General features: G+C 42.3%; 1 pseudogene; it reads left to right on the top strand.

Annotated features, from left to right (window-relative positions):
- Positions 1–17,048: 17,048 nt before the first annotated feature.
- On the top strand, positions 17,049–24,911 carry LOC147455062 (uncharacterized; annotated as a pseudogene).
- The last annotated feature ends 1,606 nt before the right edge of the window (positions 24,912–26,517 follow it).

The following is a 26,517-nucleotide window of genomic DNA, read 5'->3' as shown; positions in this document are numbered from 1 at the left end:
CTTTTCCCTCTACTCAACACTCTGGTGCTCTAGACTGGGAGTAACAAGCCAAGTTTGTGGTGGGTTCTGAAACACTTTGTAGAAGCTATTATCGATTATAAGTGTGTTTTAGGCGTTGTACCCCGGAGTGTGTTTCCAGAACAAGGATAAGTCTTTCATAAACACAGGTTTTCTCTGGATCTGCCAGGATTGCTTTGTACAGTGCGCTTGAGCAAAAAACCCAGTAATCTTTTGCACCTGCTCTTTAAAAACAGTACGGCAAATACTCATGACTTTACTATGGAGGCTTGTGCTCCATATAAACACATTAAAGAACTGCAAGCACCAGTCCAAAAAAAAAATGGATGTCCTTGCGATAGAACACCTACTTATCAAGTACATCGTATTTCAGTATTTCATCTGCATATGCCAGGGGCTTTTCACCAAAGAGAGGCTCTACCACTGCCACCAAAAGACCGTTCAGGTCCAGCACCAGAGCCCTTTTTTCATCACATAAATTCTTAGGCACCCATATTGGGTCTGGTAAAGGATACCATTCAGCAAAAATAACCGGCCCACTTGGGTACACATAATTTAGGCGCTCAATAATACTACGGGCAAGCTGTGAATATCGTTCAAGGTGTTTTTCAATCTCCATTTTCTGTCTCCTTAACTGTCTGGCTTTGTGGACTCGCCATCTCCATAATTTCTGCCATTGCATGGCCGCAATTGCATCAAGCATGACGATTAATGTTTGTTTCTCTTCCTCTGTAGGGAAACCGCGGTACGAAATGAGCAAGTTGAAAAAAAAACCGCAAAAATTATGATGAACTATTACAATGAACTGTTGCTCATATTTATATTGCACAAAAATACATTTTCATTGGAAAACAAAATGCATGTCAGTTGCAATACGCATTTGGGTTTCAAAATGGTCTAGCATATACAGTGAAGGGCACAACCGGGTAGGGAGCAATAAGTCTTAACACAATTTTTTGCAAGCTCTTGAGCGGGTGGCTTTCTTTTCACCTTTGGAGCTTTCAGCCTTGTCTGAACCACATGCTGTGCTTGCAATGTCTTCGGGTACCTCTTCAAGGCCAAATTTTCTTTTCAGCTGAGCTTTACGCAAAAAACCCTCGAGAGGGCTATTGTCACCAACTTCTTGCTCATCTTCTATGTTGTCATTCTTCAAAGTTTCCCCTGAGCCACTAGCCACTGTCTGCTGAGAAGCTTTTGCTTTGTCAGTTGCAGCAGGCATCACTGGCACACGAGGAGCCATGACAAAAAAATCATCTTCTGAGTTCCTTCTTTTTCATCTTCTGAGTTCCTGCTCACATCACCGCCTTCCTCCGTTGTTTTCATGCTTTCATACTTGAGGAGGTTGCTCCCTTGAGGGGGGCATACATTGGAATCCATTATGCTGACAAGACCAGTATGCTAATTCAAATTGCTGAGTATGCTAACTAGCATATCCAATATGCTAGTTTGCATCTGGAGATTGTAGCTTACTAGATTTGCCATTGTGACAAACTTACTCTAGTTTGTACACTGAGCACAAGTATGCTAATTAGCATACAAGATATGGTAAATAGCATATCCAGTCAACACACTCAGTATTCTAATTAACACTGTGGGTATGCTAATAAGCACACCCTGTATGCTAAAAGACAGTCCTTGTATGCTAACTACTAGCAGTCCCAGTATGCTAATTAGCATACCCAGTATGCTATTTAGTATTCCCAGTATACTAAATAGCATACCCAGTATGCTATTTAGTATTCCCAGTATGCTAATTAGCATACCTAGTATGCTATTTAGCATATTGCGTATGCTAATTAGCATATCCAGTATACTAATCATCATACTCAATACGTGAATCAGCACACCCAATATGCTAATTAGCATTCTCAGTATGCTAATTAGCATATCCAATATCCTAATAAGCATATCCAGTATGCTAATCAGCATACCCAGTACGCTAATCAGTATACCCAGTATGCTAATCAGCATATACAGTTTGCTAGTTAGCATTTGGATATGGTAGTCAACTTACTAGATATGCTAATATGCCAAACTTACTCTAATCTGTACACTGAGCACAGGGTATGCTAATTAGCATACAAGATATGCTAATTAGCATATCCAGTTAACACACTCAATATTCTCAATGGGTATGCTAATCAGCATATCCAATATGCTAATTAGCCTACCTAGTATGCTAATGAGCATATCCAGTTAACACACTCAATATTCTAATTAACACACTGGGTATGCTAATTAGCACACCCTGTACAATCTTACCAGATGTTGGTGTGATTGGATGTCTTTGACCTGTGGGTTCCCAACACCATTCTTGTGGTATCCTTTGCTGGCAGGTCACAACTCTACATTTTGTCGACAAGGAGCATGCAGCTGCAAAGCAGAGAAAGTGGTATCTATGCCCAAAGCAGAGAAAGTGGTATCTATGCCCACAGGGCATCTTGACCGTGGCATTGGTTCCCTTTACTTCAAGTGGAAAACTGCAGCCACTGCATGGGTTGATCATCGTCCCATCGCATACCCCTTCTATACTTTCTGTAAAAGTGCCCATAGCCATATTACACAGGGCAGTGGGAATGGAGGAGCCTTGTAGCATCTTTCTCATGTGCATTAGGAGCTGCAGTTGACCTTCACATGCATTCACTTTTGCTTCCATAACCTCCACATTAATCTGCACACCAAAAAAAAGAGGAGCATGGTAAGTACATAGGTTTGTTCTGCACATATTCCAATCATACGGTGGAAGCATAAAAGTCACGCACTTACACGCTGACAAGTTGAGTCAGCAGCAAGAGTGTCCTCACTGTCAGGAAATGCCAAACCTTCCAATGTCTCTATTTTTACTTTACACTCTATTTTCCTCTTTGCATCCACGTTGTCGCTCTGTAGTAACCTCTGTAATTCATTTTCAGCGTCGTGAAGCTTTTGTCTCATAGCAAGCACAATTGGGGTGACCCTAGCATTGCTTGATTGGACAACCCTCGCAGCTTCAAACTCTGATTTTGAAGTTAGAAGATGTTCTTTAGCATCTTGCAGTTGTTTGCTGAGAATTTCAGAGGTAGCCTTTATGCTGCAAATTCTCAACGCCAAAAAATGACAGGCTTTCAGCCTGCTGGTGAGTGCTGTGGCGAGAGATGGGTGTCTCCTTGGTATCCTCCTTCATTTCAGCTTGCACCTCCTCGATGTTTTGACATACATTGCGCATCCTCCACTTTTTGACATGGGCCTCGTAGTACCCTTTCTCTTGGAGGTCCTGCAAATGCTGGACAGCGAATTCAGCCCAATTAAATTGCATGGCTGAGCTACTTGCAATTGCCGCCGGGCTGAATTCTTTTACAACCCCTTGGCGAATGCAGAGTTGATCTCCATGTTTGTTGGGGGATTCTGGTACACCTTGTAATGCAGCTGCATCACCTGGTCGAACATATCAATACGCAAACAACTGCATTTAATGCGATAGTGACTATGATTCTTAGACTCTCTGAAAACATTGAACCACTCCATATCACTGATCTGGTCCCACCTCACGAGTTTGGGGTTGGCACCAGCCAGGGAGAGGCCATGAACATCATTGAACTCTTCTGCTGTAATACAAAACTTGCTCTGTACTGGACTGTAAACTTTGGAGCTTTCCATCGGCCTGCACACCCCCAATGTCACAAGATTAGCAGATTTTTCTATTTGTTGGTAGGTAAAAAATATTGTATCCAGGAGTGTGTTAACAATAAGAAAGTGCAGTATTGAGCACTTCCTTCCAATTTCAAGGTTCAAATCAAACACTAGTTTGTGCTTCTTGAGCCAGACTTTGACTTGAGCGATTGTATTTCAAGTGACTATTCACAAGATGTCCTACTGCTAAAGCCAACATCAAGGGACAAATCTCCAGCCAAGACAGCACCAACAACTATCCTCGCAAATCATAATGAGGTAGAGAGAGAGAGAGAGAGAGAGAGAGAGAGAGAGTACCTAAGTCATCCTTCCCCTTTGTATGCAAGGTCTTTGCCATTGGGGATGCTGGGGAATCAAAGATCTTCACCCTTTTTCGGGGCGGAGAAGAAGCAGCAGAAAGTTCAGCCCTCGACTTTGTTTTTGGTTCTCTCTTACCTCTAGCCCCTGCGCCCCGCTTATTTCCATGCATGTTGATTGCCCCTCTCCGCTTCTCTCCATGCATTTTGACTGCCCCACTCCCCTCAGAGTAACACTGCGTAACTGGTCAGGAAAGTGGATTCAGGGTGGTCCCCCTATTTTGAAATATTTGATGGATTCCCACACGTTTGAAAAGTTACACTCTCATTATGCTTACAAAATATGCTTGTTGCCACATGATAACTAGCACAAAAAGCATGACAAGTTAACATGCTTATACCCAGTGGTGCTTTACTAACAAATGAGGTCATGGCGTGTTTCTTGGCACGCCCATCATTGGGGTAGGCATGGTAGTCGTGGTGTCATCAAGCCTAAAGATGAGATAGACTTGGAAAGGTAAAACTATCACTTGTGGGCTCAGATTGCACCGAGACCCCTGGTGAAACAACATATGGGGGATCCATCGGACTTACCGAGGGAGTCTCCATTTGCGATAAGGTCGGTTTTTTAGCCTTTTTTGTATCCAAGAATCTCATGAGACCCGTTGAAGGCATGTGGATCTCCTTGTTTTGTCTCTCTAACTCAATGACCCTATGGATGACCTCACAAACTCTTTGTTGTTGATCTTCCACACTAGTAGCACCCATTGTGGATTGTAGGATATCTAACCAACCCACGTGATAGGTGTGACCTGTGTATAGGTCGGTTAGAGTTTTTGTTTGTAGTTCGTACTCCCAGTTCTCATTTAAGAACGCTCCATCTAGGATTAAGGTGCTGGGGGTGTCCTTTGAGCTAGATGCTATGTTGCTCTCTATGGGTTGACCCTTAGCGGTTGCTAAGTCAGGAACACTCGATTGCTCTCTTAGCAAGGATATTGACATACGGGCTTTCGCTTTTAACTCTCTTCGTTGCTCCGCCTTGCGTAAGCTCTCAATTTCCTTTTCCCTTGCTACAAGGATATACCGCTCAACCTCTTGCACTTCGGCAAGGCTTCTACCATTAGGTAATATAACCTCGGAGGGGAATAGCTATGAAGAGCTAGGAGGTGCAGTAAATGAAGTATTCACGTGCACATTCTCTAAGGGAATAGGGTCTATGTTGGTCATGAATAGAGAATTTACTTCCCCACCCCCCTCATTTACATCATTAGCTCCATGTTCGAAGCGAGTGGCTCTACTAAAGGTTTCCTTCAAGCAGCTAAGCATGCTCGGCCCGGACCGTGGGCCCATGGCATGCATGTCCTGGCTTAAGCTATCGGGATTAGACATTGGGAAACCCTCCATGACATCGTAGTCAGAGGAAGAGTCACTAGCCGCTATGTTCGGGTCTTGGTTTGTACTACCTTGGGTCCCCGCTGAGGGCCCGAAACCTAAGGTAAGTGGATACTGAGAACTCGCGTAAGTCAAAATTCTCTCTAGTTGATCCGTCTCTAGTACACGACCAGAGCATAGATGCATGTGCCTTTGGCACCCTACAAGCGTCGGCGAATAACCTCGAAGGTTAACCACTTACTTTTTTAGGCGACCGTTTTCACTGGTTTTTTTATGTTTTTTAATGACCGGTTTTTTGATTAAAGTGCGTGATAGCTCAAAACAAGCGTATCACTCAGAGGGTCGCGGTGTGCTTTACAACACAACGTTTGGTCACCTGAAGCTCCGTTGGTCCTCAAAAAAGTCGATTTTTAGCTACGTGTGAAGCTAAAATACATAATTTTAAAGGGAGACTGAGGCCTGAGCCTGAGTGTGAGCTTGGGCTTGGGTCTGGGAGATATTCCCGACCCCGGTCTTACCTTTAAGGTCGCCGTGGCCTGCACACAAGCACATACACACTCTACCTACCTACTTACAACTAATACACCTAATGTTACACACTAACACACTTCATTAGCTCTCACAGATCTACTTCCTACTTACTGTACTTTACATTACACAGAACTAACAATCTTAATACTAAGACCTTATCACAGAGAAAACACAGTAACCTTTCAGAACTTCATTAACAAAGAAATACACAATAGCAATACAAAATCCTTCTTCTCAACATACACACCTTCCTTCCCTACCTTTCCTACAATTGAAATTGCACCACAAAAGAAGCACAGAGTGCCATTCAAGCTTAGTGTACGGCATTCCCCAGCAACATCGCCAAAAATATGCACGTATGTCGCACGTGTCAATGCAAGGAACTTGCCAATACACTGTGTGCAAGCCACAAATGGCTCCAAGCACACAACAAGCCTAAACTAGTAAGCTCAAAGATGGTGATGGTGTGTCACTCACCTCTCTACGCTTGCTGTCGTGGAGGATTCCTTGCCGCGAAGAAGAGGGAGACGCCGCTACGCCGTGCTCAATTGCCTCATCGTCGTTGTGCTGCCACAATGCTCGATCGCTCTCTCTCTCTCTATAACTCTCTCTCTCTCTCTCACTCTCACGCATACACACACACAAGAGGAGATGAAGAAGAACAAGATGGAGATTGAGCAAGAGCACTCTTCAATTGCACAAATGAGAGAATGAGTGAATTTTAGGTTTAGTTGACTTTTATATGACCTCGCTCCATTCACACTTGGGCGCCCATGCTTAGCCAACTAATCCCTTGAATGTTCCAATTAGAGTGCGCCTCTCATCGGCGATCACTCTTACCCTTTTCCTATTGGACCGACAGGTCCGGTACCTGACTCTACCAAATAAATAATACAGCATCCATCGTAGGTGATAGGAATGTGCGTGAGGGTTAACATAAGAAAAGATCTCTAACACCTAGCTTGGTCAAACTAGCTTAGTCGGACTGCTTGATTTTTAAACCTAGACAAGTGATTATGACAAAAAATTACATTGAATTTAATGTTTCATACTAAGCAAATGTGCTGGATGTTATGCTACCAATCACAATTAAAGCAGACAAACATGGATGCAAAAAGATAAGGGGCAATGCTAATGGACAAGAAACACTTGTTTGTGTTGATGTTCGCACTTGATTTGAAGTGTGAACGAGAGAAAGATTCCATGAAGGTCCAAATCCTAACAACAACAACACGTTCCTGTACACACGAGGAAACACAAAGAGTACCTCTAGGAGGCACATCAGTGGGAAGAAAGAACTTTGCTAATCAATAAACTCTAAAACAGAAACACTCCTATCGTACTAATCCTACCTACCCTCCATCACTCGAGTGATGAGGATCAAAGGTGTTTTATGATAGAGGTTTCTGTTTCAGTGTACCGGATGAGAATGTGTAGGTCTGGGTCAATGTTTTGATTCTTATTGTGCATACTCGTTTGCTAATTGCTCTTTCTCTTTATTATTTTTATTTTTTATGAGTATAAGGCTTTATATATACATTCCCTAATATTGGGAGATTGAGAGGTCAAGGAGGAAGGTTGAGAGGGGAATAATTCAATAGGTTGACAAGAATGAAGACTTCCCCCCTTCCTTGGGTAGGTCATGTCTTTGGCATCGGTGGCCAAAAACTGCTTCATAATGGAAGCTCTTAAAAATTTCCATGTTTGTGGAGCTTCACCGTTGGCCCATAGGCTAGACCACCATTTTCTAGCGGACTTTTGAAAAAGCATAGCTACATGGCATAGCTTAGAGGACTCCGTGAAGCCCTCATCTCCAAATGCCGCTTCGAATTGTTGGATAAAGGCCAAGACTTTGTCCATAGCACCAAAAGTGCCATCGTAGGTAAGGAAAGAGATGCTCTTCCCTCCCTCTTTGAACTTCTTGAGCTTGGATGACCTCTTCCACACGGCATAGGATTTCTTATGGCCTCTTCTTTTTGATGGTTCAAAGGTTGCACCATCACTTTCTTCAGAAGATGAAGAATATGAGGAATATGGAGAAGAGGGTGACCTCTTTCTCGCCCTTTTCTTGCCTTTATCTTCGTTGTCTTAACCATCACTTTCATAAGAGGAAGAGGATGAAGAAGATGGAGAAGAGGGTGTCCTCTTTCTTGCCTTTTTCTTCTCTTGCTTTTTGTCATCCCTCTTTGAAGTATGGTGTGGAGAAGTATGCGATGGTCTTCTCCGTTTTGAAGGCGATGGAGAGCGTTTAGCCCGCAGTCTTCGTGGAGCCATCTACGCCGAGGTGGCGGGAGACTGACTTGTTTCTCGTTCCTTCGGTGGAGGCTCTTGAGTTCTCCTTTGAGAAGGAGATGCGCCATCAAGGAGCAAATTTTTGAGCCCTTCATAGGGATCCTCTTCTTCTTCCCGAATTGTAGAGAGACCTCTTTTGGAAGTCAATGGGGGTAATAAAACCCACCTCCAAGAGACGATCAATTTCCACCTTAACTTGCTTTGCCACATTTGGATTCATCCTATATGAATGCTGCTTCACTGGCACCGCATCTGGTTTTAGATTAATGGTATGCTGATAAAACTTTGGATCCAATCCTTGCATATCCGCATATTCCCATGCGAAAACATCCTTAAATTCTGTCAATAAATTAATCAAGCCTCCTCAAAAACTTGCCTCAAGTTGCTTATTAATATAAATGGGCTGAGACTCCGCTTGCCCTCCTAGAAAGACCTTCTCCAACTCATCTTCCTTGACCCTTGTAACTTTTCCCATCTGTGCTTCAAACGCACGTTCTTGCTTAATAATGTCCTCCAATGATTCGGGACTAGGCAAAGCTTCCTTTGCATCCCTGTTTCTGGTGAAATTCTTGAATCCCCTAAAGATTTCCCCTCCGAAATTATAGAAATTTCTGCAAGATATAAAGAAACTAAATCCGGGTTAGCCTTCAAAAATTGCTATCACAGGACATGCTGCCTGAACTGGTTGCGTGCATGTTCCCAACATCACCCAAACTTTCCTGCGACCCTTTTTAACTGTAAGCATATTTGCCTCCCAATTATGCTTTACCTTGGCTTGTTGTAACCATGGTCTCCCCAAAATAATGTGATAATCCTGATTGTGATCCTCAATATTCAAGACTACTAAATAAACAGTAAAAGATAAGCCAGCTACATCCAGGACAATGCCTCAAAGTAATCCTACTGGCTGCACTCATCTTTGATCTGCCATGCGGACGAAAAAGGGTGAAGATTCCCAATCACTGAGTCCAAAACGCTCACAAGCTACTTGAGTAATAATATTTACTCCCGCACCGCCATCTAACAGTACTTTGTCAATGTATGTACCATGATATCTGACTGAAAGCTCTCGGATGCGGGTATCCGTGATCCTATTTGCTGGCAATGGGGCTGACTCGTCTCCCTCACCCTCAGCTATTGCAATGTCAACTTCCATCATTTCTTTGGACTTCTAACTTAGCAAGGCTTTATGAAAATTCGGAACAAATTTTAGTAATGAACCCAAAGGAACTTGTATTGACACATCGAGGACCTCTTTCCAAACTGAATTCCAATTATCCCCTTGCCTAGTATCAACCTTGTTTCTGACTTCCCCTCATTTGTTTCCAGACCAGCAGTCAATGGTCTTGATGGCTGCAATGGTGGTGATGATTGTGGAATCCACGTCACAGTCTTTTTCCGTACATCTTCTTGAGTCACCCAATCCGAAAGCTTAACATCTGCTGTTGGAACCACATTTTTTCCCGAACACGTAATCAGTGAAACCAGCGGATCTGACTCCTCCAACCCTTCAATCTGAACCATAGCCACACTAGGCTGCTTTCTCATAGCACGTTCCTGCTTCTTCCAATCATATTCCATAGCCTCTGAACACTCGGACTGCCAATGCCCAGCCCCCAAACAGAAAAGGCATGTCTTGGGTCAATTAGGATCTCGGCCACCTCTTCCGCGACCACGACCCCCTCCTTGACCCCGTCCCCCTGATTGTCCTTGAAAGGGCACCTCAGATGTGTGAGCATGAGCCATCGCCACCGCAGGCTCTTGTCCCTGCCCTGACTGTGGTGGGTGCCATGTAAAAGAATCCCGACTCCTATGACCCCGACCATTAAAATAGCATTTCACTATATTATAAGTGTTGGCCATGTAGATCGCGCACCATTTCTGATTCATTGCACACTCTTGAGCGGCATGTTTCGGATTTTGGCACTGAGTACACCATAGCTCCTTCAGACTTTTAACCACCGTAGTAGATTCTAACGACCCGGATGGAACACCTTTCCCTTGACGCTAGGATTTTCTCCGAGGTGCCTCCTCTGATTCTTTCCCCGAATCGCTATTGCCTGAGTCTGAGGAATTTGAATCTGCAGTCTTCGACTCCAAACTATCACTGCCACTTCCCTGAGACTTACGATGAGATTTCTTCTGCTCTTTTTTCTTTGATTTCTTTTGGTATTCCGTATCCTCCAAAGCTTCTCCTTCTACAACAGCCCTTGCAATTACATTATCCAGTGGAGTAGTTACCTTATCCACTATTGACATAGCAGTTCTGGGATTCTTATTGACTCCTCACAAAAAATAATCATTCAACACCTCGGCTGTTGGTCTTTGTGCCTGAGGTACCCATTGCAAAAGCATCCGAAATTTTGCAGCATAATCTTCTACTGGCAACGACTTTTGACGCAGTGTACGAAGCTTTCCCAAATGTTGACGGATCGTTTTTTCCATTCTGAACCGTCTCAAGGACGCTCTGGACCCTTCGTCATACGTCTGAAAATGATCATCAGGATATTCTGACAACCATTTGGTAGCTTTTTCGGAAAGTGTAGATTCAAACACTGGTTGTTGATGAAGAGGAATCACCACCCCAGGATGATTCAATCCATACACTTTATTAAATTGTCGCAAATGTGCATCAGGGTCTTCCTTTGAAAAACCTCAAAAATGACTATACTTAATCTGAGGTTGTGCCATCGTCCCTTGCCCAATTGTACCCCCTCGTGGAAAAAGCTTACGAACACTAGGAGGTGGGGACAATGGCGGTGAAACCCCAGGACTGCTTACTGGAGACGGTGGTGGAGCAACATGGGTGGGTGAGGGTGAACGCATGGCAGGAGGACATGACTGACTTCGTGGAGTACGCCGCGCAAGCCGAATACGCCTACCACGCACCGAACTTGGTGATGGAGATACATTTCCTCAGCCTGTGATGTAGAAAAACTGAATTCATCTGAACCGTCTTCCTCCGATGTCTCCCCACAATTGGAACCACAAGGTTAGGAAGACCCTGCGACCTAGTGCGCATGCATGTTCACCGCAGGTCGCCCATCGCCCATCGTGGTCACCAGATGTAATGGCTATTGCCCGCAGAGGAGCAATAAGCATTACGGGAATGATTACCCTCAAACTTCCTTACATTATATGAACATTATAACACAGGAAGGCAGAACAGAAGACAAGTTACAGAAATAGAACACCGTATTCTTCATTGATATGCAACCGAACACACAGTACAAGAGAGAGAAGATGTATTGATAACATGAATATTCAAGATATCCCCAAAGACAGGTATGCTCCACAACCGCTGCTCCAACGCAGATCGAGAACAGTGCAAAACCCCATCCTGTCCCATGATCTCCTATGAAGAACTGCCCAAATGCCAGCATGACTCCTAGTCCGCAATGTCCAGAGCTTCGAAAACCGAAGGACCACACTATGCGGCTTATGTCATAACATTTGTTCTAGGCAACCCTTGCCTCCTCTTGACTCTTCCAGGCCCGCCTAATAAGGTCGCCAAATCACGCATATTCATCTGTAGCCAATTCCGAGCAAATGAACCCAACTTTTCGGCTTCTGTGACTTCTTGCTCTGGACTCTGTTTGACGAGCAGTCAACTCTTGCTAGCTCCACATGCCGCATAACATCTTCTTGAACTTTTTTGCAACCCAAAAATTACCAGATGGCACGACTCCCCATGTGGTCAGGTGGGCACCAACCTAGCCCCCGTCAAAACTTCAATTGGCCATAAATTGCAATCCGTAGCTCTAATCTGCAATCTGAAAAGATGGGTATGCTCCATAAATCAAGCACTACATGCCTATACAGTGACATCCACTTAGACCACCTGTCCCTAGCTACCCTGTCCGGCAAGAATCTGCAACGCATTGAACCTTCAAACTTCAATATATTGGGCTCTGTAGCTTTATTTGATGAGCCGTCTAGACCTACTCCTTCATCACTTCAAGCTCTACATTCTTGGACCCAAATATAGGACCTTGAACCTCCTTCACCTGCTCCCTAAATTAGTGTCTTCTGGAGTCTTTCTTGGCCTATAAGCTGCATCATCCATACATCTCTATCACTACCTGTCAGCCCATGATCTTTACAGCTACTCCAACCCTTTGCCATGCTTCTGCTAGCTTGCACATACCTGCCCATGCCATCTTCTATGGTGGACACACTTTGGCAGCGCTAGCGCCTTTGTGGCAAATGAAGACGAATATATTCTCGTTATAGAACAAGCACATGTTGGATTAGCTGGAGGTCACTTTTTGAGTGAAACCACCGCAAGAGCAATCTTAATAGAAAGCATATGGTGTCCAACACTTTTTGCAGATGCCAAAGAATATGTTCGAAGTTGTGATGCATGTCAACGAGCAAAAATGCCAACCCGTCTAGATAGCATGCCTTTAAGACCAATGATGGGGGCTAGAGCTTTTGCAAAATGGGGTATAGACTTTGTTGAGCCAATACAGCCACCTGCTTATAGAACCCAAGCTCAAAATATTAGTGTAGCTACAGACTATTTGACCAAGTGGATAGAGGCTAAAGCAACCCAAAATAATGATGCCAGAACCACAACCGCATTCTTGTATGAGAATGTGTTCACAAGATATGGACTGCCAATAGAAATTGTCAATGATAGGGGAACTCATTTCCTTAATGAGATAATTGAGTATCTGCTTGATGAATTTATGGTCATCCATAATATAAGGACACGGGTCCTACGGGCTAGGCCACCGGCATGGCCGGACAGTGTGTACGCTAGGGGGAGGCTATAAGATAGCACGGTTGGGTGGATACTAGCACATACATTACCACCACTCTTTCATTGGTATCCGAGCTATTTTTGAGAGGAGGGGAAAAGCGGGTTGCATGTGCATGCGACACGCTACTTATCTCCGACATTTCGCAGACACAGTGACGTCTCCATTGTGCAGCAAAAAGAAGGTAGACACAATTCCCTGTGCGCAATGCACGTGGACAGACAACCCCAAACACGCCCTCCACAACGGGCGACCAGGGATAACTCAACCGGCAAATCAACGACACCGAGGCTCCGAAGGCTTCCATTGGCACCGTTGATTGTACGCGTAGGAAGCCCCGCTTAACCCTCGCATGAAGGAGGGTTGAACCCACCCCATGAGGATAGAAGGCCAACACTTTACCATCAAGCTATTGATCCTTGTCGTGTATAATAAGGAAAGATAGCATACTTATGTTGAAAGGAAATCTAGAAGGAAAGAGAAAGCTTCAAACTTCAAGGAAGTAGTTTCACCCTTCCTTTTCACTTCTTGGAGGAAGGCAAGTTTTCCTCCAAAAATTCTTTTTTCCTCAAGGATATAGCTTCAAAGTGAACAAAAGCCTTCACAAAAACGACGAGTTTTTGTAAAGAGTCAACAAAGATGTTCTTACGACGAACAACATGTAAAGCGCAAATTACGGAGCATACAAAACACAAAGACTTCCATTTCACAAGGTACAAGTTGACGTTTTTTCTCTCTTTACATTAGTGTGTGTTTGCCATGGCCAGTGAGGATATCCCACCTACACACACTTTTGATTTTGAGCACGTAGATCAAAACCAGGGCACCACGGGTGTTGCTGACACTAATATGCATGAGGATGATGATCTAGGAGATCATGGGCTTGTAGAATGACTACTTTCAAGACTTTGTAACATCACCAAAGCGTATTTGAACGCAACCTCTCTGCACTCAATGCAAATGCTACCAATCTTACGGAGTTACTTATGAAATTTGTGAATTTAGAGACGGCTCAAGGAGTCACAAGTGGCACGGTTCAAGGGAACCAAGCTCGCACAACTCAAGGAGTCTAAGAGACAAGTGCTTCAAAAGATGCAAAAGGTAGCAATGCATTACTTAAGAATATCACCATTCTTGAGTTTCACAGGGAAGAGTTTGATCTCAACAAGAATGCGGTCAATACGTTCTTACACAAATGGAGTGATATTCATAGATTGAAACACACCCCGGATATAAAGATGGCTATGGACACAAGTCTATCTCTTAAAGGCAAGGCCTATAAGTGGTGAATGAAATTTCCAATAGATGATCATCCTCCGTCTTGGGCTACGTTTCAAGCTTCTTTCTCCGAAGAGTTTTTGGACTCCAATGAAGGAAGATAAGAATTGGTTAGCATGGGATGCATGCCGCATGTCTGGCCTCTCTCTCACATAGTACCTATCTAAGTATTGGAAAATCATATTAAAACTAGAAGGTCTAGATGAATTAAAAGATACGGGGTTTTAATAGGGGTCTTGACAAAACAATCGTCTTCATGTCAAGACCCAACATCCAAAAACTTTGGAAGAAGCCATCAGTCATACCCAAAGATATGATGATGAACAAGAGAGGAAAGGAAATGTTCCCTACTCTAAGAATAATTTTGCTAAGAGCAATGTGGGTAAAGGCCAATGGCAAGGTAGATCTCCCACACGTTCCAAGAGGAATAAGAGACAATCTACCTCTCCACACCCACAAGAGGCTAAGAAGCCTAAGCACTCACGAGATACTCCATGTGGTTCTCTCAGCACTGCTGATTTTGAGCATGCAAAGAAACACAATTTGTGTTTTAGATGTCTTTCGGACCAACATAACAAGAAAGACTGTCCTCTTTTGCAAGGCAAAGAAAAGGCCATGCACACGGTGCAACACCTCACATTAAACTCATCTCCTAAATATTGTGTTGTACAGGTTCTTGATATGGAAGAAAAGCACAAGTGTTGTGTGCCTGCTTCAATGTGGTAGCCCACCTTTGGCCCCCATGATTTGATTCGCATGCATGGCACTATTAACGACCAACGTGTTCGTATTTTAGTTGATGATGGTGCAACTCATAACTTCTTGAACTATAAGCTAGTCAAGAAATTTAAGCTTACATAGACTCCCTGCTCTCACAAGTATGTGGTGGAGCAGATGTGCGGGAATGATAAAGAAGTATGGGACACGATAGTTCATGGGGTTAAGCTTATTTTTCAAGATCATACGATGACCCTTGACTTCCAAGTTATGAACATGGACCGTGCTGATTTAGTTTTAGGACGGGAGTGGCTCCATGGCTTAGGAAACACATTGCACACTAGTTATGAACACAACTCCTTATCCTTCATGGCCAATGATAAACATGTGCTTTTGCTTGGTGAGAAAAATATACCATCTGCACCTCTTATATACACAACCGAGCTTTCTATTTTGCTAAAAGCAGATTTAATAGTTGAAGTCTTTTTGTGTTACTTCTTGTCTCCAAGTCTTGTGAATTCTCAAGAGCAAAGTGCAGTGAATTCTAGTAATGGTATGCAAAGTGTAAAGAATTCTAATGATAAGCAAAGTGTTAACAAATATAATGAGAAAAGTGCTCTCAATTTTGATTCTATAGAGCAACGTGCAACTGTTGTAGAACAAACATTACAGGAATTTACAAGATTCTCCATCCCAGCATAACTCTAGTTTAATTTCTCCTTTTGCACGGCAAAAGCTGACTCACTTACTCACTTACTCACGAATTATGGTGATGTGTTCTCAAGTGATTTACCACGGGTTTACCCCCTATATGTGATGTGCAGCATGGCATAGATGTCTTGCCAGGCACTAAACCAATGAGTAAATCACCTTATCGTATGAGTGCTAAAGAAGCCAAGGAGGTTGAGAGTTAGTTGGCTGACTACCTCGCTCATGGTTCCATTAGACCTAGCACTTCTCCTTGGGCATCACCAATTCTATTGGTAAAAAAGAAAGATGGTACTATGAGCATGTGCGTAGGTTATCGCGGATTAAACGCCATAACCATCAAGAACAAGTATCCGCTACCAAGAGTGGATGAGTTGTTTGATCAACTCCATGGGGCAAGATACTATACAAAGATAGATCTTTGTTCAGGATATCACCAGGTGTGTATCCTTTTGCAAGATATCTCCAAAACTACCTTTAGAACACGGTTCGGGCATTTTGAATTTTTGGTTATGTCTTTTGGTCTAACCAATGCTCCAGCTACATTTATGACACTCATGAATCGTGTCTTACGCCCCTATCTTGGAAAATTTGTTTTGGGGTTTTCCTTGATGACATTCTCATTTACAGTAAGACTGAAGATGAACACATAGGACACTTATGATTAGTGTTCAAACAGCTACGAGCTCACACATTGTATGCTAAGCAAAGCAAGTGTGATTTCTTTAAAACAGAGATAGATTACTTCGGTCATGTGATCTCTTATTCTGGCATCAAAATGGACACTAACAAGGTCGCTCCCATTCTTCAATGGCCACATTCCAACACAGTTGAGGAGCTTCAAATATTTTTAGGCATGGATGGATTTTATTGACAATATATCCGTGATTATGCCAAAATTGTTGCTCCCATGATGGATCAACTTTAAAAAAAAGGTAAGACCTTTTCTTGGGAAGAAGCCCAAAGACGCAGTTTCGAACAGCTCAAGGTAGCTATAGCCACCGCTCCCATCCTAGCAATCATTGACCCACTCAAGCCGTTTGTGGTAGAGACCGATGCTAGTGATAAAGCAATTGGTGCGGTACTTCTCCAGAAGGGAATACCTATAGCCTTTGAAAGTAAAACATTAGATAGAGCTCGACAAAATTATTCTATCTATGAGAGAGAGCTCTATGCCATAATTCACGCTTTACAAAAGTGGTGACACTATTTATATGGTGCCGAGTTTGAAGTAGTTTTTGACCATGAGAGTATCAAATGGTTTACTACTCAAACAGACTTGAAGGGCCATAAAGCTAGATGGGCCAAAATCCTTCAAGATTATGATTGTAAGCTACGATATCGCAAGGGGCGATATAATGTAGTAGCGGATGCACTAAGCCGGATGCCTCATATTAATTCACTTGCTTTCACGAAAATAAAGAGTGGAATTTTAGAGTCATTATGTGGCAAGTGTGCACAAGATCAATCATATGCTAAAGCGTGGAGTACAGTTTTAAAAAGTGATCCCTCACACTCATATGTCTCTGTACAGCCAGATCAACATGTCTCTGCACGCGCATATAAAAACTCTAACACACAGAGCTCCACCCCTACTCAGGAAGAGCTTAAGCGATGGAAGATTTTTTCCTTTGATGATGGCTACTTACTCAACAAGGGTAGAGTATGTGTGCCAAAGGACTCAGACACTAGGCACCAAATTTTATTTGAGTGTCATGATAGTCCAAGTGCTGGTCATCTAGGTATTCGTAAGACGTATGCCTTAGTTCGACGGCAATTTTATTGGTCGGGCTTACATCATGATGTTCAAAAGTACGTACTAAACTGCCAACAGTGCCAAGTTAATAAGGCAGAGTGCCTCAAGGTAGGTGGCCTTTTACATCCTTTAGAGATTCCTTAAGGTAAGTGGGAGAGTATCTCTATGGATTTTGTAGTAGGACTACCTACTACAGATTGTGGCCATGATGCCATATGGGTAATTGTAGATCGTCTCACCAAGATGGGTCAATTCATTCCCACTAAGACTACGGTTAAGACACCGAAATTAGCATGGATATTTGTAGAGCATATATATAAACTCTACGGTCTTCTAGCTAGTATCGTTAGTGACAGAGATCAAAAGTTCGATAATCACTTTCACGGAGCTGTGTTCCAAAAGTTGGAAACTAAACTTAATCTAAGTACGGCTGATCATCCAAAAATGGATGGTCAAACAGAAAGAGTTAATCAAGTGCTAGAGGATATGCTACAAGCGTATGTTAGCAAGAAGCAAACCATTTGGGAAGACTACTTACCTATGTTGGAATTTGCTTATAATCGTTCAAAGCATGTGACTACAGAGTTTAGTCCATTTATGCTTTTGTATGGATTTCAACTTAGATCACCCGTTATGGTGGGGTTGGCTAAGGAGAAGATACAACAAGAGAAGGATTTTCTCCAAGACCATTTTGACATGCTTCGAGTTGCTCGACATGATGTTAAGCAAGCTCAAGATCGATATAATAAGTACGCAAATGAGCATCATCGTCTTTCTACTTTTGAAGAAGGAGACAAGGTTTTCCTCAAAGTTCCAGAGCATTCATAAATTCTGAAGACGGGAAAAGTTGCTAAACTTTCACCATGCTATTGTGGGCTATTTACCATTTTCAAAAGTATAGGTCAAGTGGCCTATCAGTTACCTCTTCTAGATCACTCATGAGTTTGTCTTATTTTTCATGTTAGCCGTTTACAAAAACAGCTAGGACGTAATGATAATGTCATTGACACAGGTGTGTTAGTTGACCTTATCAAACCGCCAAGCATCCCTCATGAGCCCGAAAAGATTTTGGATTCTCACGAGCTTCGCACCAAACATCATGTCAGACAAGAGGTGTTGGTAAAATGGCTAGACAGACCTGAAGAAGGTTCTACATGGGAGAATGTCTCTGCACTTAAGAAACGTTTTTCTACGTTCGGTTTTTAAGACAAAAATGATTCTCCAAGGGGGGGGGAGGGGGGGTAATGTAAGGACATGGGTCCTACGGGCAAGGCCAGCTGTATAGCCAAACAATGTGTACGCTAGGGGGAGGCTATAAGATATCATGGTTGGGTGGAGACTAGCACACGCATTACCACCACTCTTTCACATAATAAATCGGCTCACTATCACCCACAAGCAAATGGACAAGATGAGCATAAGAATAAAATTCTTAGCTCAGTATTGACTAAAGTGGTTAGTTCCGGACGGATAGATTGGGAAATGAATCTCCATGCCGCTCTATGGGTGTATAGAGTTTCATTCAAGATAGCTTTAAATGCTACATCCTTTAACCTTATTTATGGTCTTCAAGCCATACTGCCGATAGAATTTCTATTGCCAACACTAAGGGTAGCTAAGGATCTTGAATGGACTGGACATGAATTTTCAGGGGGGCTTGAAGATTTGGAAAACCTTGATATGCTAAGGCTAACAGCTGTAGCTCACATCTATGCACAAAAGCAGAAACAAAAACAGTTTTTTGATTCCCATCTAGTCACAAAAATCCTTAAAAAAAGAGGACTTAGTTTTAGTCTATTCCCTTAAGCAACACATTCCCAAGTTTAAGAAAAAGAGAAACAGGCCGTTTATCATTGAAGACGTATTTCCAAGTGGAGCAGTTAAGTTGTCCACCCTAGATGGTGAACCAATGGCTAATTGGATTAATGTATGCCGTTTAAAGAAGTACAATTTGCCACTAACCAATGATTTGATAGAAAAGATGCATGCAGCAAAGCAAAAGAAAGATAAAATGATAGCAGGTCATTGAGGAAGCCCAAGAGGAAGCTCGGCTTAGAGTACTCAAAATGAAAGCTGCGCTAAAAAATTAGCAAATACCTATTCCCATCAACACTCTGGAACTAGATGACCCACTATGGGAATTACAGAAAGATGCAAGTAGTATCAACAAATGGTGAATGGTTAGATGGAATGGACCTTCGCATCAAAGTACAGTTGAACAACCATAGCACAAATGCATTATTTGATACAGGAGCTCGAGTAAATGCAGTCAGTTATTCCACATACAAGAAAGAAACGAATCAGTCTTTGACTTCAGAAATATCAAATATTAAAGGATGCAACAAGAACCCAACACCGACATTGGAGTAGTCAACTTAAATGTGATAGTACATGGATGTTCATGCCCTCATCAGTTTTTATGCTTACCAAATGAACACATGAATGAAACAATGACTCTTGGAATCTCATGGATGCGGACGTACAAGACAGTACCAGATTGGGATACTGATCATCTCCGAGCTATCACCTAAAGGCAGACAATTCATTGTTTCAATTGCACCAAGCAAAAAGGAATGGAAATGAGGTTACCAACAGAACAAACCACGAAGCAATAAATCTTCTCCATCCTATAGACAAGAAAATGCTACAAGTAGCATGCAAGGAGTCAGGCAAATTTGGGTACCAAAAGCACAACTTAAGGACAAGCCGATTCAAATCTGGGTGCCCAAAACATCATCCACTGTAGAAAAGACGGTTCCAGGGTTCAAAACACAAAGAAGAGCGTCTGCGAGCAGGGACCTAAAACAAAATGGATTTGGAAGAACAAGGAGCACTTGTCTTCTCCACAAACTATAAAACTGATGAAGCAGTGGAGGGTTAAGCCTCAAAACACTCAACCACAACATTTCATTGAAGAAAAACCAAGATACCAATGGCGAGTTAAATCTCAACAACCATCATTATTGATACCAACAACTCAGGAAATCAGTGTGCCAAAGCATCTTGACGGTACAATAATGCACAGAGCACACATGCTATAAGATTTGCTCTTTGGGAGACAACAAAAGAAAACCTCAACCTCAGAAACCCTTGAGTTAATTACTCAAGACCCAACTCTTGTATAGCATAATGGCTTGAATTGCATTGATCTTCAAAGAATGGTAGAGCCAACCAAGGCTATGCATAGACATGATTGTTCAACCCATGCACACAGTCATCTCGGAGTACGCCATCTAGGAGGGGTGGAAGGGAACTAAGTAATTAAGGGCAATGTTTGAAGAGGGAGGAAAAAGTTGGATGTTAACGTGTGATTTTTGCAAAACTACCTAATAATGCCCTTAACAAGTCATCAACTGGCGATTATTTACTTTCTTACCACAATGAATAAAATCTGTAACTTTGAACTTATGAGACCAAAGAACATAATGTCCTAAGTCCACTAACCAAGTTTGAGCAAGTTTGAATCTCAAAAACTCAAAATCTCAGTATATCTACTGTTTTAGAGTTTGAAAGCCTAAATTTGGCACCATTCCACCCAGTGTACTCAAATGAATCCACACTTCACTTAGAGCACCTAAATCCTATATGTTTCAAGCCTATCATGTCAAAAATGCAAAAAAAGTTAGAAAAAATCCCAACTGTAAATAATCACGATTATTTACTTTTATTGTAATTTTTGCTTGAACTGTATGATTTTGATCTCTACATGTTTTATGCATCTATGCATGCTCCAAAATTGATTTGAAGACAAATGGACATCATCTGTCAGCAATTCAGACTCAAGGCATTTCAGACCAGAATTTGCAGCATTTTCTATTTTTGACACTATATTGCCCTGATAGGAGCAATGCAAGTTGTCGTGAAGGCCAAGAAAAGGGTGTCCCAGAAAGAAAAGTTGCAAGAGCTGCCACCCTACCAGCTAGACCCAAGTTCAGTAAAGACGGCTAAGGCAACGTCCTTGTCAAGTTGAATAATGACCAAATTTGAAAAAAACCAGTAATAGTACCGTAATAATGCTCCCAAAAAAACCACCTTTACCATGTAATGCCAGCCAAAGTCGACCACTTTGGTGGTCCTTACCAGGCTGAAGAATGAGGAACAACCTCTGAGTAATGCTTTTTAATGTTAAACTAAGCCAACCAAACAGAGGTCCACCCACTTACATCATGCCATGCTAAGTATATCCATCCCAGCTTTAAGTACATCATCTGCTAAGTACAAGCATTTTTATGAAACAACGCTTTACCATTTAATAAAAAAAATGACAGTAACGAGATTATTGATGTTAAGCTTAGTGACCAACCTGAGTTGGCTAAGTTATAAGCTCCATGCTTGGTGCAACAAAGGTGAAAAAATACATAGTCCTCACTCTTAATGCAAGTAAAACACACGCAGAGCTAAGTGAGGGGTAGAATGCACCCTCACCTCTTTAAATAGGAGAAGGACGGTCACCCTCACTCATGGCTAATTGTCTGTAGCGTATACTGAGAAGATCGGGCTCCCTGTGGAAAAACGTGGAAGAATAGCCGCCCGCGATTGTCATCTGGCACAGTAGGTTAACCCAAGCTCCTCACGGCATGGTAGATGACAATAGGAAGTAATTATATTACTCACACCTTGTAACCATCATACCCTTCTAAGGGTCCTATCCCATGTCTAGCAACAAAAAGTTGTGGGTCCCCTTAAATAGAACCTAGAGTATCGACAAGAAATGGCATAATATACCTCAATCTGATGCTTAAACAGGCTACCAGCAAGTGGTGGAATGTGTGTGTGTGTGTGTACTAGCAAGTGTGAACTAAGCTTGGAAAGTTTAATTTGATACTTAAAAAAGCTAGCATCAGGTGGTAAAATGTGTGTGTGTGTGTGTGTGTTGTGTGTGTGTGTGCTCTCTCTCATCTCCCTACTAAGAGGGCTTGCCCCATGTAAGTGTGAAAGGGGGCTCTTGTAGTGTGTGTGTCTGTGTGTGCGTGTGTGTGTGTGTTCTCTCTCATCTCCCTACTAAGAGGGCTTGCCCCATGTAAGTGTGAAAGGGAGATCTTATGGTGTGTGTGTGTGTGTGTGTGTGTGTGTTCTCTTTCATCTCCCTACTAAGAGGGATCTCCCCATGTAAGCGAGAATGTATGTTGAGGTGTCAAGCTCAACATGTACGAAACGTGGATGACTATCACTGACATTCATCCATCACTGGTGCACCTTGGTGGATACACATACCTTCGCCAGTGATACTACAGTTGGACTACATCAAAATGGTCTACCTACCTGAATGATGGTACACTTATCTACTCACCTCACTCACTAGTAGCGGTTCATACTAGAACGTTGCATTAGTTCCCCTTTTATGTTGTATTTCCCCTTATGTTTTGTAGACCTTTTATCTTGAGTTTGTGAAGAAGAAGAAGTACACTCTTTTGCCTCCATCCTTTTGTGTGTGTGTGTGTGTGTGTGTGTGTGTGTGTGTGTGCGCGCACGCGCGATTGCAAGAGATCAAGATCTCTTCTTCTTAGTCTCTTGACATGGTATCAGAGCCTGGTTGTGTTTGAGGAGATTGGAGCAACAAGCATGAGCAGTCTAGGAAACGGCTTCGGTATGCCCGGGAGCAATCATCAGTGATCTCCGATTCGGGCGACTTCACTTGGAGAGTGTGTGTGTCTCCAGGTTCTATATAGTCCTTTAGACTGGGATTGCAAAACCAGATTTCCATTCCGGGTGCGTTTCGACCCCCGTTCTGGAGTTAGAGTGCATTCGCATGCACAAACGCTAAGGTTCAAGATTCTACAGATCTATATATAGGTGGTGCAGAAAGATTTGGTTTGGATGTATTGTGCACATATACTATTTAGTACAGTGAAATAGGTGTATGTACGAAGATTGTGGTTACAGGTGGTAATCGACTATTTTTAGTAGCAAGCTGCTGGAAGACTGTGTAAAGCATAGGAAACATGTCGTCCAACAATGATGGGCTCAACCATATTTTCATTGAGAAGCTAAACAAGAACAACTTACATGCTTGGAAGTTCAGAATGACTAATTTCCTTATGGGCAAAGTTTATTGGGACTACATTGATGGAGAGCATGTGGTAGCACCACTACTGCAAGAGGAAGGTGTGACTGCCGTGCAAATTAAGACATTTACAGATTGGAACCAGGGAGCTCAAAAAGTCATGTATTGGTTGTGTGTTAGTGTACAAGACACTATGATTGGGAATATACAGTATGCTCAATCTCTTAAGGAGGCTTGGGACACTTTGTTGTCATTGGATGTGACCAACACAAAGACAAGGAAGATGCAGTTGAATATTGAATTGAATATTGTGCAGAAGAAACCTTGTCCATCAATGACTATTCATTGAAGATAAAGAACATATGTGAGTCACTTGCATTGATTGGTGTTACATTTGATGATGATGATAAAGTAGAAGTCTGTCTACAAGGTTTGGGTCATGAATACAAACAATTCAAAACTAGCATCCATCTTCGAGAGAACATTCCTTCGTTTACAACTTTGGTGTCTTTATTGATTGTGGAAGAGAAGGAACTTGAGGAAGACTCCTCGACATAAGGTGGAAAATTTTTTGAACAGGTCCTTTTCGACAACAGAGGAAGAGGAGGATGTGGCACAAGTCGTGGACGAGGCCGAGGAAGAGGCAACCACCAATCCCAACAACAAAAAAACAATCATGGTCAGAACACAGGTGGTGGTCAAGGAAACTTTCAAGGTAGGGGGAGTTCAAGAGGTAGTGGAAATGCACAACGCAATAATGCAGGTCAACATGGAAATGTAGTATGTTGGGGTTGTAGAATACATGGTCACTTTGAACATGATTGTCCAGACAGAGGCAACAAAACAATTATGCAACCAATAGCAAGAATGTAGATGAGCTTGAGAAGCTATTTGTGATGCAACACATGCTTTGCAAATGTGAAAAAATCAAGTGATGATATCTGGTATGTGCATTCTAGTGCATCAAATCACATGACCAGCCATGGTGAATGGTTTAAGGAAATGCAGACTTTAGAAAGTCCTGGTTATGTGGAAACTGGGGATGGTACTGCTCATCCTATTATGCATACAGGAAATGTGCCATTGTCTATGAAAGATGGTAAAGTGAAGTACCTGGCTGATTTATACCCAACATTACCAAGAACCTCATTTTTGTAGGGAAAATGGTTGAGCAAGGTTTACATGTCAAGTTTAACATGGATGATCTCTTTTTCAAAGAGCATAAGAAGAATGGAAGACTGGTTGCGCAAGAAAAGAAAGTGGGCAGAATGTTTACTTTGGATGTAAATGTGTCCAAGGTGAATGATGTCATGTTTGCACGAGGTGCAAGTGTTGTTCCAAATATAGAGATTTAGCACAAACATATTGTTCATGTAAATTTGCAGAGGCTAAAAATGATGCAAACTAAAGAGATGGTTACATGTTTACCTATGTTTCGAGTTGTTGAAATACAAATAGTATATGAAGCTTGTCAATTTGGAAAGTAGGCAAAAAATTCCTTTCCTCTTGATAAGCACGTGATTAGGAATGCATTCGTTTTAGTGCATACAGTTGTATGGGGTCCGGCAAAGATTGCATCTATGGGTGGAGGTAGATACTATGTGAGTTTCATTGACGACCATACAAGGATGGTATGGGTCTACTTCATGAAGCAAAAAAGTGAGGTTTTTATGCAATATCAAATTTTCAAAGTTATGGTTGAAAAACAAACTGGAAAACATGTAAAGTGTGTGAGGTCAGATGGAGGGGGAGAATATTTCTCCAATGAATTCAATGGTTTTTTGAAAAAGCATGAAATTCAAAGGCACTTTTCATGCAGATATGCTCTGTAGCAAAATGGTGTTGCTGAGTGAAAGAATAGGCACATTGCAGAAGTGGCTAGAGCATTGATGAATGAGAAGAACATGCCTCATTACTATTGGGATGAGGCTGTTGCTACATGTGTCTACATTATGAATAGGACCCCTACTGCTATAATACATAATATGACACTTGAAAAAAAGTTTAGTGGTGAAAAACCCAACGTATCAGATTTTAAATGTATTGCTTATGTGCATGTGCCGGATGAGATAAGAAGTAAGCTTGATCCAAAAGCAAAAAAATGTGCGTTTATTGGCTATTCCCTTGAGCAAAAAGGGTACAATGTTACGATCATGTCCTCACTGGTAAAGTGAGGGTGAGCAAGGATGTCATTTTTTTATGAAATGGAAAGCTGGTGTGCTAATGTAAAAGACGATTTGGGGGCTGATGTAAGAGATAATGTGGCTGCAAAAAACTGCAAGTGCGTAGTCATAAGTTTTGAGCGGGACACAAGGGTCCTCTAGTGCAAGTCATGGTGAGAATCCATGGAGTGGCAGGTTACGTGAAAGAGTGAGTCCTGAAAACTCTTCAAATGTATCAAGGAAAGGAAAGGAAAAAGTTGACGATGCCCCTAAGTTGCCAAATTTGAGTGCTGGTTATGATGATGGCAATGACAGTGGTTCTGAGTAGAGTTTGAATGAGGAGTTTTATAGACCCTCTATGAAGATTCAGGGTGCAAGAAGAATGCAAGCAGGGAATAGGGCATTTGGAAGTGATCCTGGACTATGCAGGTTAGAAAGAGCAAGAAATCTTGTGCAGAGACTGACTTATGACAGTTATGTGGCTCGTCATTGTGCATTTATGGTGAAGATTACATAGGAAGTAGAACCCACATGTTTTGAGGATGCTATCAATGATGAAAAATGGCGCCAAGCTATGGACGAAGAGATGGCTGTACTTGGTGCAAATGAAACATGGGAATCGGTGCCATTACTAAAGGATAAGAAGACAATTGGATGTAAGTGGGTTTATAAAATAAAGCATAATGATGATGGCAGTGTGAGCTGGTACAAGGCTATACTTGTGGCCAAATGTTACACATAGACCTATGGGATTTATTATGAGGAGACGTTCAGGCCCGTAGCTAAGATGGCTACCGCTCGTGTGTTTATTGCTGTGGCTGCCGCATTGAAATGGGTGTTGAAACAAACGGATGTAAAGAATGCATTTTTGAATGGAGACTTGGAGGGACCTATGTAGATGGAGTAGCCACAAGGTTATGAAAATATGAAG

This window comes from Adiantum capillus-veneris, chromosome 6 (genome assembly GCF_014529385.1).
Source record: "Adiantum capillus-veneris isolate H3 chromosome 6, ASM1452938v2, whole genome shotgun sequence".
NCBI classification, from domain to species: domain Eukaryota; kingdom Viridiplantae; phylum Streptophyta; class Polypodiopsida; order Polypodiales; family Pteridaceae; genus Adiantum; species Adiantum capillus-veneris.
Note: the sequence above shows the minus strand (reverse complement) of the source record. Positions and strands in the feature narration are given on the sequence as shown.